This window comes from Sarcophilus harrisii, chromosome 1, assembly GCF_902635505.1.
Source record: "Sarcophilus harrisii chromosome 1, mSarHar1.11, whole genome shotgun sequence".
Classification (NCBI taxonomy): domain Eukaryota; kingdom Metazoa; phylum Chordata; class Mammalia; order Dasyuromorphia; family Dasyuridae; genus Sarcophilus; species Sarcophilus harrisii.
The window spans coordinates 27,557,252-27,575,295 of NC_045426.1; the positions used below are offsets into that span (position 1 = coordinate 27,557,252).

The window sequence follows — 18,044 nt, forward strand, 5'->3', positions numbered from 1 at the left end:
ATGTACAGTGCAGTGATAGAATGTGGCATTAGACCAACCCCAAACAGTAACAAAAACTTGGTTCTGGGCTTTATACCTTTGGCAGAGGAATCAGAAATGATGGGTTTTTAATTTGGCAGATCTCCGATTTAACCCTGCAATGCCCTTGAATGTGAACACTCTTCCTCACTGCTTTCCAAAATTAATGCCCAGGAAGAATTTAAGGTTTTCCAACTAAATATCTAGTCAATAAATGAGCTGGGCCATTGTAAATGTGTCAAGGATATGAACTCTTCCCAACTGTATTAAATTTGATTTACATAGAGCCAGCAATATATTAGCTGCATATAGACTTAATAAATATTATTTTATAGTGATGAAAGAGAAAAGATGGGGTTGGTTGTATATAAAGAGCCATCCCCGGTAAGACCTAGATTCAGGATTAAGCTCTGGTACAAACTGGCTTGGTGACTCTCGGGAAGTCAGCCTATCAATTTATATAACTAAAAGGTACAGAAGAGGCTTTGATCTATATTGGTGGATGGTCTTTCCAGACTAGGAGTTCTTAATACCAATGAAATCACAAGTCACATTGAAAAGGAAAAAGGATGGTGATGAGGAGGAAACACTAGCCTTTGCTTTTTAGCCTCCAAAAAAACAGGAAACAAACACTAGAGAGTAACAGAAAAAGGAAATGCTTAAATGAAATTCAAGCAACATGATGATACAAGATAGGCAATTAACTCAAGAGGTGCTACAATTATCTAACTCTCCCTCTTCTCTAATAGAGTTAAAAAAAAAAAAGTAAAAAGAAAATAGAGTAAAAGAGTAAAATTTTCACACATGAGCTACAGATGAAGAAAGTCTGAAGTCAATAAGCACTATTATAAGACTGAGGATTTTTTTTTCTTATATTTCTTTTTCTAAGAATATTTGCAAACTAATTTCTAATTTTAGAAGGCCCTGTTAAATTCTACTGTATCTGAGTCTGTAATCTACTTTAATGGAATAAACATTCATTTTCTACAATAGTTCAAAGGATCACACTGAACTTTGTGATCAAGAATGGTTTAAATGCCCAGTGACACAGTATGTATTTAGTCTGGCTTTTTCCAGCAAAAGATTCAATTGTATGTGGCCACTCACAGCTCTCTTTCCAGTCTTCTCAGTCCAATTTGCAAAGTATAGCCAATAAAACAATGGATAAAATGGCTATAGAAATTAAATGAAGCAATAGAGATGGAAAGAAGATTCAAAAGTGAATGCTATGAAATTATAAAGATCAAGCAAGACCTGAAAGAAGAGAAATGAGAAATATATTTTATTATCCCCCTTTGTAGAGATGCAAGGTCCACAAGTGCATAATGCATATATTTCATATTTTTATATATTGATCAGTTATGTGACATCCTCCCCCTTTTCTATCTTTAAAACAATATTGGGCTTTTGGGGGGAATTTATCTCTGGGAGGAGATAGAAGAGAAGAAGGAATAAGGAGAAATTATAGTGATGAAAATATCCCAAAAGATAGCAATAAAAAATATTTTAGAAAATACACTTATAAAATAGTTTAAGCATAAAGGTGCAGTTTGTAAAATGGCACACATGAAGATGAAACCTTTGAACTTTACTTGATTTAGACAATGATCTTTCCAAGGTGGTTTTGAGCTCACATTTAGCCACTGGTTGCCAGGCTAAGACATAAAGACCACTTAGATTTTAAAAAGAGAGGGCTGGAGAGTAAAGTGCTGGCTATTCATAAAATATTGTACACAGTTGCATATCCACACATTAAGCATATATATGACACGTGCACTCACATACATCTCAGAAAGCATCCTCGTAGGGGCACTGAGGTGCACTGTCACCACAATCCATCCTGGCTCATTGACCTTTAAAGAAGTTTACTAGTAGAAGTGCTAACAAATCAACAACCCAACAAAAATGAATCTTTAGTGCTCCACAAGCAAATTTTGCAAAAGAGGGGAGAGGGAAAGGCGGGGGGTTGCTATTGGAAATAACAAGGGCAACTCACATGCATAAAATTATCATTTTTAAGGAGCTCATGGGACACAAGTAATAGAAGGAAGGGAGGAGGTATGGTCCTTTCAGGTACATGAATTTAAGGGTCTTGTTAAACATCCTTTTGAGATTCAACCTCATTCCACTCTTTCCTACAACAGGCCACATTCTGTTGGTTATATAATCATCAGCACTGGCCCTTAAGTAGCCAGAGACAAGCAAATGATAGAGAAGATGAAAGTTATTTTTTTTAAAGCCAAGTTTGTTCTCCATTCAGAAATTGCTTGATGGTGGAGGTCATGTAGATCACATCTGTAACCAGTGGAAAGATGTTATATTTGGAATCAGAAAACCTGAATTCATTCTCCTTTCTGCTCCTGACTCCCCATTTGACCTTGAATAAATCAATTAATTTCTCCTGGTCTTCATTAGAAAATGAGGGAGCTGGACTAGATGGTCTCTGAGAACTCTTGCAACTCAAAGTCTAGACAATTTTGATTGCACATACAACTGTTCTCCACCTCTGCAAAGGACTCATCACTTAATATTATTTTTACCATACTCATCATGTTGACATCTTCTCCTACTATAATCTAAAGTTGATAAGAGTAAGGAGAGACAGAAAGGGAGGAAGGAAGAGAGAGAGGAAGAGAAGGAATTAAAATTTTTATCTGGCTCTTTTGGTGCCATATGAAATAAACCAAGTCTCCAATTCTTTTCTTCAAATTAAACCCTCATCAATGCATAAGTAAACTCCCTAGTAAATGAGAGCAAGGCACAATGGGAAGCAATACTAGCTATCTTAAAATAAAATAAATAAAATAAAATAATTAAATAAATAAACAGAAGACCAAAGCCTAATCCTTTAAATAGTCTTCATTGTACTGAGCTTAGTACAGTGGATTTTACTAACTGCAATCAATTTGGAAAATGGAGATTTGTTTCTATGAACTGCCAGAATCAATTACAAGAGCTCTGGCCACACTATCTCTACCACACAATTCTTCCAGTTCTGACCTCAAGAGCAAGAGGAGAATCCTCAGGGTTGGAGTGGTGGTAAGGAGCATTTCTGGTCCTTGGCTAACTCAGCAGAAAATCAGTGGTCCAGTTACTGCTATCTCAGGAAATCTGTGGATGTGACTTCCAAACTGACAAAGCTCATGTTAGCTAAGGGCAGGGAAAATCTCTACCCAGCAGCAGGAAATTCTGTGTCTTCTGTGCAGTATTAAATGGCCATCCAAGAAACAAAGACCTTGACTCACCAAACAAACAGACCAGGTGGACAATATATGAGCCCAGAGTAAACAGAAAGAGATGAAGCTACCCTGGTACTGAGGACCCCAAGTCCATTTTTTCCTTCAGAACCATTTCTTTTAAATTCCATGTCCTGCTATAGTATCACAGGGTGAGAACCAGGAAAGAAGTGCCAAGAGAATAATTTAATCAAAAGCATTAAGCACTGATTATAGTCAGGTGCTGAGTTAAGAAGTAAAGGTAAAAAGAAAGTTTAAAAAAAAAAAGAATATTTTCCCTAAAAGAGTTTAACAAGGGAACCAAAACACTGAAAGGTTCACCAAATGATGCATGAGGTCGGGGATGTGATGTGAGGGGAACAGGAATCAGACTTAATGACTAAGTTGAAAAAACAGAATTAAAAGCTAAATATCTACCTTTGTTCCTCCTTGGCACTTATTAAGTGCCCTACTGCCACAATTCAGCTTGTGAGCCTTGGTTTCCCCATTTGTGACAAAAAATAAAGAAATAAAATCAGGTGGAGGACTTACCTCATGGTATTGTCCTGAGGCTTAAATGACAATGCAAGTAAAAATATCTGGCAGTTCTTAGAATGTTATTTAAAAATTGGCTAGAATCATTATTATCATTATCATTCAGTCCTTATGTTCCCAGAGAAATAGAAAATATTCCTAATAAAATTACAAATAAAAATTCCTAATTTTTTTTTTTTTTGGATGCAATGCATTTACTCCACACAGCCCCACCACCCCAATGGCTCAATAAAGTTTGGTATACACATTTCTGTTCATCACATTCATTAAGAGACATTTCCATCACCCAATTCAATTCAATCCAACTCTAAGAGTATTCAGTAAACTACAATGATTGATGATTAAGGTGTCAGACCAAGCAAGTATGCCAGCAAACAAAAAAAGAAACAATTCCTACCATCACTGAGAGTACTTAGAATACATATATGGATAAATATAAATCAGATAATCTTAGGACAGAAAATATCTTATCAAGTCAAGAAATCTGAGAAGGCTTCAGGATGAAAATGCATGATGCTTTTATCAAACTACTTCTCTGTTATCATCATCATCATCATCGTCATCGTCGTCATCACCACCACCACTAAAGTGTTCCTTTAACTATCACTCTTCTCTTCTTCATCTTTCTTGGGCATCTAGGATATCTCTTTGACTCACAGAACTAGAGTGAAAAGCAGCTCAGATACAAGCTCCTCCAAACTCCTTTTTACATCCAACCTACTTGTCCCGTGTCACACAGGTAATGAGAGACAGTATTTGAACCCAAACTCCCTGACACTAAAGCCAATGAACTACTAAAGAGAAATGGGAAAGTTCAAATTAGTTGATTTTTCCATTCAACAAAGATACACAGAAAAGAAACAAGAGCCCAATTATGTTCATGACTTTGGAAAGATGTTTCTTCCCTCTGGGTTTCAGTTTTCTCATCTATAAAATGGAATAGAGTGTGAACAACAGGACCTTTAATATTTAATAGTCTTTCTAACTCAGAATCCTGATCCTATCAAACAAGACCGTCATTTCATCTCTTCCTTTCTGATAACATGTTATGATGTACCCATGGCTTTAGCAGACTAATTCAACAATTGATTTATATTCATAAATGAGTCATAAAACAATCTGGCAAGCAAGATAAAAATAAAATGATAGCTTACGTTAGATTACATGCATATTAAAATACAGTACTAAAAATGGAAGTGTGAAAGACCACTCTAGTACCAAAAGGTTGGCTCACCATTGACACAAGGCCAGAATATTAAAATGGATGTAGTGGCAACAGCTCAAGATTGACCAGGAGGGATCAAAACTGGCAGGACTATAGAAATTTTGCACTCCAAAGAAATATATACAGTTCTGTATGGATACTACAGATCTGGGAGACAAATCCAGAGGAATCAGCCATGACAGAATGGTATTGACTCTCGGGCAGGTGGAGGCTAGGATGCCACTGGAAAGAGATAGAGATACAAGCTTTGGGGACAAGATGTCAATGGCAGCTCTGGTCTGAGAGTTTGTGTCTGGCCCTGGTATGCTCCCTCACTCTCAGCAGGGATTTATACAAGGCTATGAATGGGCAGCCCTGGTCCCACAGGTATTAATTACAACCAGGAAGATGTCAGAGGCTAGCAGGAGCAGAGAGGGTGAATTGACTGAATGACCCTACCATGATATAACGATAATGGCTGGTATTTTCTGAAATTTTAATTTGCAGAAGCCATTAGGCTCACAATTTAGCTATTAATTATTTTCAGAATCCGTTTCCAAGCTGTCAGCAATGATGCTTAATTAGGAAAGAGGTCTCATTCCCTTCTACTCAGCACCAACCTCAGAATCAATACGGCGCTTCATTGCTAAGCAATAATAGTTTCTGAAAAGCAGAACTTCCAAGAAGGCCAAACCTTCCAGTTGAGGATTGCATGAGGCAAACTCTGTCTATCTCATGCACAAGGAAAATTACTGTTCTCTCTGATTTCCATTAGCCTAATTTTCCAAGACAGGGCCAGGTATAAGAGTAGGCACTCCGATAATTGCTAGGTGTCTGTTAGATTGGTTGAGTGACTGACTTCAAACACAGAAGAAAAAGACAAGAGCATGAAATGTGACAATACAAACCTACATCTCCATGCCACATAAATTGCAATAAATCATTCGATCCTAAATCTCTGAAAAGATTTATTGGTGATGTAACTGTTGTCATTTCTTAATTACATCCAACTCTTCATCAGCCTATTTGGAATTTTCTTGAAAAAGATAATTGGGATATATTCTTCTCCAGCTCAATTTACAGATGAGGAAACAAATGCAAGCAGGCTTAAGTGAATTGCCCCAGAGTCACACAGCTAGTAAATGTCTGAGGCCAGATTTGAACTCAGGAAGACAGACTTCCTGATTCCATATTTGGCATTCTCAAATACATATATTAAAATGGAGGGGATTTTAAAATGCTTTTCTTTTTCCTAAATACTAAACTTAACAAACACTAATGCACAGAAGTATTTCCATCCATACCATAAACAGAAAGTATGGAGTTTACATGAAAATGTGAATTTTTACTAATAAATATTTTCCTGTATCTTGTGGTAACTTTGTTCCTCAATAAAAGGCCAAATAGCTCCCTAAGAAATACTTTCTAAAAGGAAGCAAAATAACAGAAGGAAGCAATTGATGGTCTTCTCCAAGCCCGGTCCTGCAACAGACTTACAATGAATGCTGAATGATGGCCCTCCCCAATAATAACAACCATGAAAAATGAGGGCCCTTCTCAATACTCTGCTCCTTTCCCACTGCCCCCTTCTGCATAAAGAATATCCCTTTAATCCTCTCTCTGTCAGGACTCTAGTCTGTCAAAGGGAAATTTACTTTAGCAAGAAGAGCCCGCTGCAGATATGAAAAGATCATCCTGACTGATTCTCTCTTTCTTGTCCTAACCTGTGACTTCATCAATGTCAGAAAGCTCCAGGTGTAGAAACTACATTCACTGATGTCTATCTGTAACTTATCTGGAACCTGACAATGCTGAGAGTATTTCCTGGGAGGGACACGTCCATGGTCACAGAGATACTGTGCCTCGGAAGCAGAAGCTGAAGCTGGTGCTCTGGGTCCCAAGACTGGCCTTCAATGTGCTATATCACACTGCTTCCCCTTGATCTTCCCCCAAAATAATCACCTCGGAAAGATTTTGCATGTACATATGGCCCAATTCTACATACCCCTAACTTAGCCCTGTACCTCAAACTTACTGTTCCCATTTGTCTGACTTTTCCTGACCCTGAAAGACCACAGCATGCAAAGGTGTTGGGAATCCTTGGTAAATGTTGGCTCTATGAAGGTTAGAAGGATGATTTAATATCTTTCTTCATAAGCCTGAGGGACATATATTTGTACAGCTTTTGAACCCTGGACCGCTGGAGTCAGACTTCCAATTGCTAGGAAAGCAGAACAAATATATATCCTCAGGCTTGTATAGAAAGATAATAAATCAGCTTTGTAACCTTGATAGAGCCAATGTTTAGAAGGACTGCCAACATCCTTGCCTAGGTAACTGATTCCTCAACAACAGAAAAACGTGGGCCAGAATCCATATAGGTCCCAGAGTCAATCAGTCAACAAGTGTTTTTAAAGCATCTACAATATGTCAGGCACTAGGTCAAGTACTAGGGAGACTGGTTTGGTCTTAGAGAGCTCACCTTCTAAAGATTAAAACAACATGCAAATAACTAGGGGGGGTGTGTGTGTCCATTTTACACACACACACACACACACACACACACACACAGACATTTATGTCACACACACACACATATATATATATAATGCCACAAGCATACACATGTATGATATCTATTTATACACACAGAAAAGAGATGTAAGTCTATCTAGAAAGCATGGATAGGCTGCCAATTCTATCCCTGCAGGAAATATTACCAAAGATGAACAACCAGATCTATTTGGGAATATGAGTTTCCTTACTAATAAGTTAACCCCTCAGTTATAGGAAATAAATAACAATTGAATAATAGATGATCTTTGTGACTTTGCTTGCCTCTCCACCTCAGCCATTCACTGGGGAATAGTTCAAGAATCGTTTTATCCAACAGCTGTTAAGGGGCAAATGAGAAGGTATAAACTACAATAGGCTATATAGATGGCAGTAATTGTCATAATGATAGTTATTCTGATTGATGTCCTGTGTCATTTAATAACCCTGGGCCTCAGTTTCCTAATCTATATAATAAGGGGATTGGGATAGAAGGCCTCTTTTAAAAAAAGCCTTTAAAAAGGCTAAAATTCTCTTACAACTTAATAATCCTAAATATTTATAGAACTTACTTTACCTTTTCTCTTTTCCCCCAAAATGAGATACATAAAAAGGATTAGATCATAGAAATGAGAGAGAGAGAGAGAGAGAGAGAGAGAGAGAGAGAGAGAGAAATGCAAGAGTAGGAATGGAATTAAATGAGATGGTTTAAAATAAGATTAACTGAGGCAGCTAGGTGGTGCAGTGAATGGATAGAGCACCAGCCCTGAAGTCAGGAGGACCTGAGTTCAAATTTGACCTCAGACACTTAATACTTCCTAGCTATGTGACCCTAAGAAAGTCACTTAACCCCAATTGCCTCAGCCAAAAAAGAATAAATAAAATAAGACTAACTGAAAATTTAGGCTTTAAGATTTTTCTAAAAACTGCAAGGAGGGTAGAAATGGATGTTTTCATTGTGAGTTTTATTTAGCTTTGTTACAAAGTATTGTGGTAGCTACAAAAACCACTTTTAGTTCTAAAATCATAATAAACTATAAAAATCAAACTTGTATATGTGGGCTGAAGGAAAGGTGTCATTTGTGAGAATAATGAAAAAAATAGCTTAATGGTCCCTCCACCTTGCTTAATTTATTCACCTACATTCATTCCACAGTCAGAAGAGGCACATTATGACCCTGGGCTAATTGTGTATGACTAGGGGATCTCCAGAATCTTCAGGGAAATATGAATGCACCCCATGAATATTTTCTTTTTCTTCTGGTCCTTTCCTGGTATCATGGGATACCGTCCCTTTTCATTCAGCTCTTAGCACATTTTGTAGCCCATTCAAAAGACCCAACCAACTTGACATTTATCAGCTCTGGATCTTTTTTTATATTTTTCTCTAATTAGATTCAGGTCATTGTAGCTGAAACTGACTTTTTTTTTCCCATCACAGTTAGTAGCTTTTATTCATCTCTGTCTATCTATCAAACAAGCACTTAACCTATATCAGGGCTCAAGAAATACTTTTAAAATGTTACTTAATAACTTTGCTCAGGGAAAGAGAAATTACATCCAGGTTACAGTAACCAGATCTTAATCTGTATAACCTTTGCTAGAAGCAATGAGGGATCCTCAAAAGTGAATTTTCCAAATTTCTAGCTTGTTGCAAGCAGTGCTGATACTTTATTTTTTAATAGTCACTGAAAGGCAGACTTTTTTTTTAATTTGTTATACTTTATCTTTTAATAAAGCACACTGACTACAAGGTAACTTTTTCTTGATGATTCAGTCACCACTGTTGCTGAACTGTGCCTTATAATCCTGTTTTTCTGTTACCTCTTTTCCAACACAGTCAATGATGCTATGCAACAAAGCCCTTCTCAATCTCATTAGCTGTTTTTAATCAACTAAGCTCTGAGAAACCAGGAGGTCAAAGTAGCTAGAAACGTATTCAAATGAAGAATCGATAAGTTCTGAATAAAAATTTGAAGACTAGTACCGGAGAAAAATAACTCTCTTGCACTAAAATTTCTGATCAGTATTTACAATTTTGTTTTTTCCCCCTTTTCTAGCTTGATTGTTATAATGTAGTACTTTCTTCACAACAATCCTGCATGACTGAGAATGCAAGTATTATTATCTCTATTTAACAGATGAAGAAATGGAGGTAAAGAAAAATTAAATTAAGTTGCCCAGCTATTAAGTATCAGAAACAGACTCTAGACACATGGTTCTGATTCTAAAAGCACTTTTCAGTAAGGTCTGATGTCTCTACTCTATAGAACTGATAATGAAGTTTCTAGAGTCTGTTGTTCAACTGTTTTCAGATACATCCAACTATTGATGATCCCATTAGGGGTTTTCTTGACAAAGATACTGAAGTGATTTACTTTTTCCAGCTCAGGAAACTCAGGCAAGCAGGCTGAAGTGACTTGCCTAAATTCCACAGCTAGTAATTGTCTGAAGCTAGATTTGAGCTTGAGAAGATGAGGCTTCTTGATTTCAGAGCCAGCATTCTATTCACCGTACCACCTCACTGCCTTTCTAGAGTTCAGACAATGGGGAGAAACGGAGATATTTCTACACTCATGATGTACTTCTATACCTTGGGGAATACTTTGCAATCACTGAAAGGGCAGAGTTTTGAGCTGAAATAGGTGCCTTAAAGGTTATCTACTCCAGAGGATCCAATAAGCTGGAAAAACCAGATTAAAACATAATTGGGAGATGTTTAGTAAAACAATATGCAACCATTACTGACAACACTGATGTAGATCGACCATCCGTTTTACGAAAAGAGGTAATTGGGAGCCATAGAATGGTCAAAGCTTCAGTACAGAAGCACCATTGTTAAATCTTCAGTGGAAATTTTATTCCCATTTCATCATTCAGCTTTGTTTTGGGAGACAGTGGGAAACAGATGCTAAATTTAGTCAAGAAAGAGTTGGATTCCAATCTTATTCCTGTCACTATTTGTCTCTGTGGTGTGAGCAACTTCCCTAATGCTCATTTTTCTCATCAATAAAACAAGAGCAATGACACCTCTAGTATCTACCTGATTGGGTTACTGTGAGTTTCCAAGGAGATAATGTACATAAATCACTGTACAAACTTGAAGTGCTTTATTACCAATGCTGGTCAGATTTTTAATATTTTCTCAAAGATAAAATGATGAGGATGGAGAAGGAATGAGATCTTTTTAAAATTGGAAATGGAAAGGGCTGATCATTTCTACTAACAATTCCCTTGTGGACATTCATTAGCTTCTTTTCACATTCCCAAACTTTCCCAGAGATATTCAGCTATCCAACCCAAAAAATATTTTTTAAAATGACTATTACATGGCAGGGTGTCATGGTAGGCTCTGAGAAATACAAAAACAAAAATTAAAAATCATGCTTAGTGACATGCTACCATAGTTGGGCAAGAATGGCTAGGGCTTTTTTCTAGGATACAATGACTTACATAGATGGTACCAATGACCTCATTCTCAGCCTTGCTTACCCTATTCCCAACAACTTCATCCTCAGCACACAGAAACTCTACCATCAACCTCCTCAACAGTGTCCAGTCCTTAAACATTAAAGAAATCTTAAGTTATCCTGAAGAATAGTAGTTACCTCTCTACTCAGTAATCATATACCAAGTAAACTATCTTCCCATTCCCAAATGGACCTGGATGTAAAAATTCTTAACTCTGCTCATTTAAAAAAATGTATTTATTCATTCACTTATTTTTGTGGTACCTCTGATTCCATTCACATAGAAAACTCCCGCTGAGGAAGTTACCAAAAGGTTCCACAACTGAAATTTGAATTTAGATCTAACTCGGTCAAGAATAATGGGAACTAAATCACACTGCAATATATTATGTTTTCTCATATTACCAGTAATATCAGCCATCCCTCTGTAATTGAAAATCAATTATCCAGTGGTGTGTTCTCTAATGTTCCTGGTCATGTGATTTCTTGGCAATAATTCCTTTGGCCCTCTGACCTTCAACTCTTGGTTTGCCAGATATACCCATCGAACCTTGATGAACTCACCTTTTCACCTTCATCCTTCTATTTCCCCTAAATGAGAGATAAAATAGCCATTTTTACAGACAAGTGTCTAGTAGAGATTCAGTTAAGACGCAGAAATAGAAGCCAGCATTAACCCTATAAATACTTATAGCTAAGGAGCAGGAATGAGCTGAGAGAGACAGATCCCAAAGTTGTGAGTATCATTTATATTAGAAAGAGATGACTCCTCAATTCCCTGACTTCTAAGGATCTTGAACTTTACAAGATCCCAGATAAGCACCAATTGGGAGCTGGGGATGGGAGAAATGTTACATAACATCACCATGAGAGACCTGAGTATGAGGGATTGTCTGGCCTCATTTCAGTGCTATGAAGTCCAGTTCACTGATGCTCATTTCTCTAACATTTAAGTTAATTTCCCTTCAGATCTTTCTAATTGTCCACGGTACCATCAGTAAATGTTATCTTTAAAAATAAACACCTGATTATCTTTCCAGAAAGAAATTTTATGTCTTTCCTTGGCAACTGGGGAAGTAAATAAGTCCAAATATTTCCCAAGTCCCTCTTTCTAGAAACCATGATAGGCTCACAAAGAGAAATGTACAACTGGAGTTACATAATATATTAATTAACCCGACAGATTTTCCTTTTGCTTCTCAGATTTTGATTTTTTTCAAATTCATTTAGTTTGAATTAAAGGAAATAAAAAGTTAATAATTATGCCTAATTCTGGAAGGGGTCCTGAACAAATTGTCCTATTTTTCATGTATTTTAATGTAAAAATAAAAGATGTTTGGATAAATGAGGGGAACAGAGGGAAGAAACCCATTTCAAAGGCAATGGGGGAATGGAGAAAGGGAGAAGCTGCTGTCCAGCAGAGAGGATCTCTTTACAGATTAAGGGAGACATCCTTAGCTAGTGAGGTTCATCTTGGCTAAATGAGAACCTTCTTTGACCCTTTTCATTAAGACAGAAGCAGTGTATTTCTTCCACCCTTATTTCTTCAAAGGTTTCCTTCAGTCAAAAGGACTTTAATTGTTAACAACACAAGGTAATCCTGAGCTAAGCAATCTGATAATATGGGGAAAATCCACCCAACAGAGAGGATTTTTTTTTTCCCAACCAGGAAAATCAAATTAAAATTTGCCTCTCCAAACAATACCACACTTGTCAGCAGGCTTTGGATCCCAGGGGCTTTCTTTGTAAGCAGGATTTCAAGATCTCTATATTTTTGACTCAAGTGCAAAAAATAAAAAGGAAAGGGAGAGAGAAAAAGGAGGGAGAAGGGAAGGAGAGAAGGAGAGGGGAGACAGAGGAAAGGAAAAAGGGAAAGGGAAGAGAAAGGAGAGGAGAGAAAGAGAGACAGAGAGACAGAGAAAAGGAGGAAAAGGAGGAAAGGAGAAGAAGCACTTATTGTGGGTTAATTTTTATTTGTATCCACTTGTATGACTGAACCTATACAGGGAACAATTGATGAGGAAACTTCCTCTGTTAATAAGAAATGCTAGTTAGTTGTTCCAGTGGGTAGAGCACTGGCCCTGAAATCAGAAAAACCTGTGTTTTAATGTAACTTCAAACACTATCTATTTGTGTGACCTTGGCAAATAACTTAATCGGTGTCAGCCTTAGTTTCCTTCTCTATAAAATGAATATAATCAGAGCACCTACTTACCAGATTGTCATAAGGATCAAATGAGATAATAATTGTAAAGTCCTATGTACAGTCCCCTGCACATATAAAGTGTGGAGTACTCAATTGCTCCTGGACTTGAGGTGGTGGTGTTGCCATGGTTGTGGGGGTTATTGTTGTTGTTGTGAAAGATGTACAAGATTGTAGATTACTGTGGGAACAATTGTCCGAAAGAAATGTGCCAGAGGCTCCAAGCAGAGCTTTCTTGAACTGATTGACAATATAGATAAAATGCCTATTCTCAAAAATGTTTCCTAAATAAATCCATCGATTATTCATCCTCCAGTGCACATTTTCAAAGCTGGGCCATGTGTATAGGAGATTAGACTTCTCCCACCTCTGGGGCCAGTCAGAAGGCTGCACAGGGGAGCCCCCTAAACCCCCCCCCCCCACATTCTTGGAAGGCAAAGCTGTGGAGTTTTGCTTCTTTCCATACCCGGCCAACCTTCTTTTCAGAAAGGCAGCTGTCAGGTCTAAATATGCCTTAATAGCTCATCATGCAAATTCTAAAGTAACTTGGGAAAATTCAGACTCCAACTGAGTATCAACTATCTTTATTTGCAAGATGTAGCCCAGCAGACAAATATTTAATTAGGGGATAGGCAAAGCAATGGGTAAGCATTCATGGTCATAATCCCATGCTAATGCTTAGCAATCATTTTGCCAAAACATTTAATGTCAAATTGAACTATTCTTATCCCTGTAAAGCACAGCCTCTTCCCTTTCCTGCCTTGATTGTTTTACGAGGCCGTTCCCAAGCTTAGAATAACGCACTCTCCTCCTCCCAATTCAATACAACTCAACAAGCACTTATTAAGCATAGATCAAGTACTAAGACCTGTGTTAGAGGCCAGAAATACAAATATAGAGAAGGAAACAATCCTAAAGTTCATTTGAGAGGATTCCCAGCTGATCTGCCATGGCTTCTCCATGAATAACTCTGAAGAGATCTATCCTATTCTAATCTCCTTTCTTGAGAGAACATCCTTTCTGGCTGAGTAAACAGTACTAAAGTTTGGCTGACAAGTGGGCTCTCTCTGCTTCATCAGCCTGGAGGTGGGAGATTTCACAGGATCCTCATTGCTTTCCAATAATAGTGCAAGAACCATCATGACAATAGTACAGAAAATGGATTGCTTGGGGTAGAAATCTTCCAAACGTCCTCCCTTCTTACCTTCACCTCAAAGAGTATCCCACATCTTTTCTGATTTCCTCCTCCCTTCTCTTCCCCTCAATATTCTGATGCTTTCACCTTTTTTAAATTACATTCTATTAGTTCATAAATATTTTAGGTTACTTTGTACATATTTTGCCCATGTAACTGTGGCTACATTAGATCATCCCACTGGAATGTAAATTCCTGGAGAACTGAACTGAATTAAAATAAGAGACCGGAGAGTGTATTGGCTGGAGCCAGGAAGATCTGAGTCCAAATCTCAAATCTCACCCATGTAACTAAAGGTAAAATCACTTGATCTCCTTTAGTTTCTTCATCTGTAAATTTAGGGAAGTGGAGTGGGTGATCTTTGTTCTAAATACATGATGCCACAAAACCTAAAGAGAGTGTGTGATACTGCTTGCCACAACAATCAAGAATGGCATTAAGCCATTGACTAAATTGACCATAGATGGTGTTAAGAAACAAAATAAGGAGAATTGTGATGTCAGACACACACTAGCAGTGATTCTCTAATAGGGGAGAAAGACATCTGTACTACCTAAGTGGGAAGTGATTGTATTGAATAATTAATGGAGACCTTTCCATCACTCAATAAGTATTTATTAAGCAGCTACCAAGTGTCAAGTGTGATTCTAGAACCTGAGATAGAAAAGCAAAAGCAAAATGGCCCTTGCCCTCAAAAGCAATAAGGAATCCATTTAGTCAAGATCTATTGATGAAGCAATGTGGTAACCATTCTTCTCCAGCCCAAGCCTGGAATAGAAAATCTACAGCTATAAAATACATTCTGCTGGGTTTCGAATCTTGTATGTTTTACACACTGAATATGTTAAAACGTGATAAAGGTCATTTATAACAAGTCAATATTTGGAAAGAGATGATTTAGTACCAAAAAAAAATAATAACTCTGACTGTGGTATTTACTTTTGTTTCCAAATAATATTTGCATTAATATTATAATTTTTACAGCACGCAGACACATTTACCCAAGAAATCTAAACTATTTAAATGTAAATGAGCACATTCTTATTTGACACTAAGCATTTATAGCCCATTATTTGGTAGATTTAAAGGTTTATATTTACAATTTTGGCACCTATTGCACCACATATTGATACCACACCTCCCTATGGAGCACTCAGCTAGAATGAATCCCTTCTCCACCCTAGTTTGCCCCCCACAGATTACATTAAGCATTTTGTGTCCCTGTTTTAATTAAATGATATGATCTTCCCAGCAGCCCCTGCATCCCTATCGGCAGATAAACTGATTTAAGGTGAATGCTATCTCTGAGAAATACTCTGAATCAACATAATTATCTTTCAATGAAATGAGCAAAATTAAATATGGATAAATCTAACCACTATTTCATGTAATTCTTGAAACCTTATGGCCAGTGTCGTGACAAAGCCCTCTAGAAGAGGATGTGTGTTAACAAATGCACTTGGTACCAATGCCAGTCTTTAAGGCCAAAGGAGGGGGGAGGGAGAGAAACAGAACTGAAAGTTAAAGGGTCATTGTGAACCTATAGTGAATCACTATAGGTGATTGTTTCTTCAAACCCTTGCATTTATTACATGATTAGGATCTAATAAAGATCTTACTGAAACTTTTTTATTCTGACCCATAACCTGAACCTGTAATTTTATGTTAGTTAACCTGTGGGTCAGGCTTTTCTGCCAATGAGTAGAGAGGAGAGTCTGATCCTTGTCTCCCCAACTAAGAAGGATTTCCAGAAATAATAAACTGAAAAGGACCTACCTATTACCAAAGGCTCAATTGAGAATTTGTCTGAACTTTTCACTCATCCTTGGGAAGCAATACAAATGACAGAGTCCAAGCAGACCTGCTGGCTGCAGAAGCAACCTTCTCCATTCTGCCTCCTACTCATTCAGAAGAAATGAATGATCATAATAAATTCTTATTTACTGGGTCATCTTGTTCAAGGACTAGATCACTGAGCCACAGAGGCAAGGAGGCAAATGAAAAAGGGCAAAGAACAAATCCTGAAGGTCAAAGAACACATGGCAGAGGTTTGTTCCAGCAACGGATGAGGACTGTTGGGGGAAGGGGATGAGAGAGAATCTCATGACTGCCACAGACTATCAAAGTGACTTTGACCAAGTATTTGTCCTTCCCTGGAGATAGATCATCTATAAACCTGATGTCTAAGATCTCCTCCAGCTCTTCTCACTTAGAAGATGACAAATGTTTTCCCCTTGTCCTCCATGCCCCCAATTCCTCAGACACACACATTACCCACTTGCTCAGCACCAAGTGCCATAATTTCTAAGATGCTTCTAAATGCTTCCTTCTTTTCTCTTTCACATGCCCTCTCTTCTTGGTGATAAAGAAAACAAATTGCCTCTATTAAAAAAAAAGAAATCTTAAAAAAAATACCACTTTGTTTTTACCTGTTGTTTTAAATATTCACATTTTTTATGTAGGTTTTCCTGGGTTTTATTCTCTGGTGATAAAAATGTAATGTTGATGTATCCTTTAATGTCTGACATATACCCACTACCATTTATCCAAGGATTTGAAATGGGGATTAAGTTGCATTTTCTTCTGCTGGTGTTAGTGATATCACTTCCACTTCAGGAAAGGATAAAATAAGGTAAAAGGAATTTAAAAGGCCAATCTGTCATTGACAAGGATTCCAATGTCTAGAGAACAATGACATCTGAGAATACTGAATTATCCTCAGGAGTCTCATCCTAAGCTTCTTAACAAATGAGCCTCAGTTTCCTTATCAGAATTTCTAACGCTATTACAAAAAAAAAAAAAAAATCACTGATGTTGCAGTTAGAGGAGTTCTGATTTCAAATAGACCTCAGACACTCATGATATGATGATGGCCTATGAGACTGCATCAACCTCAAGATCTATGACCCTATGGAAATAACAAACTATCATGGAGTCAGGAAAACCCAACTTCCTAAGTTCAAATTTGGCCTCAGACACTTATTAACTATGTGACCCTGGGCAAGTCACTTTAGCAGGATTACCTTGAGATCCTCATCAGCAAAATGTGCTGGAGAAGAAAATGGCAAATGATTCTAGGATCTTTGCCAAGAAAATCCCAAATAGGGTCATGAAGAGTCAGACATAAGTGGAATGAGTGACCAACAAGAGGGAATCATAGGCTTCCAGCTCGGGAGAGACCACAAATATCCTTTTGTTCAAGGATTCTTAAGCTTTGTTGTGTCACGGACCCTCTGGATAGTCTGTGGGAACCTCTGGATTTCTCAGAATAATGTTCTGAAATGTGTAAAATAAAATATATAGGATTACAAAGCAATTTTTTAAAAATTATAATGAATTATAATTATAAAATATTTGGGGGAAAAACAAGTTCATGGATCTCAGGTAAAAAACCTAGACTGAATCCAATTTTTTTTTAATTTTCTAGATAAGAAAATGGCTGTGAAATGTAAGTAACTTGGTGGGGTTGAATTCAGGTATTCTGATTACAAGAGAGTGTCCTTGCTCATTATTGTGGGGGACTGACTAATAATCAAAAGGTATAGAAATAATAATGGATAGTCTCAAGGACTCACTTGGAAGGACCCCTCAGTTTCATACTATTATTTTTTAACTTGCATGAAGAGAGGTA

General features: G+C 37.3%; 1 protein-coding gene across 1 annotated transcript in view; it reads right to left on the reverse strand.

Annotated features, from left to right (window-relative positions):
* Window positions 1-18,044, reverse strand: part of MAGI1 (membrane associated guanylate kinase, WW and PDZ domain containing 1) — a 691,778-nt gene that overhangs the window by 468,484 nt on the left and 205,250 nt on the right. The gene's annotated exons all lie outside the window — the stretch shown is intronic.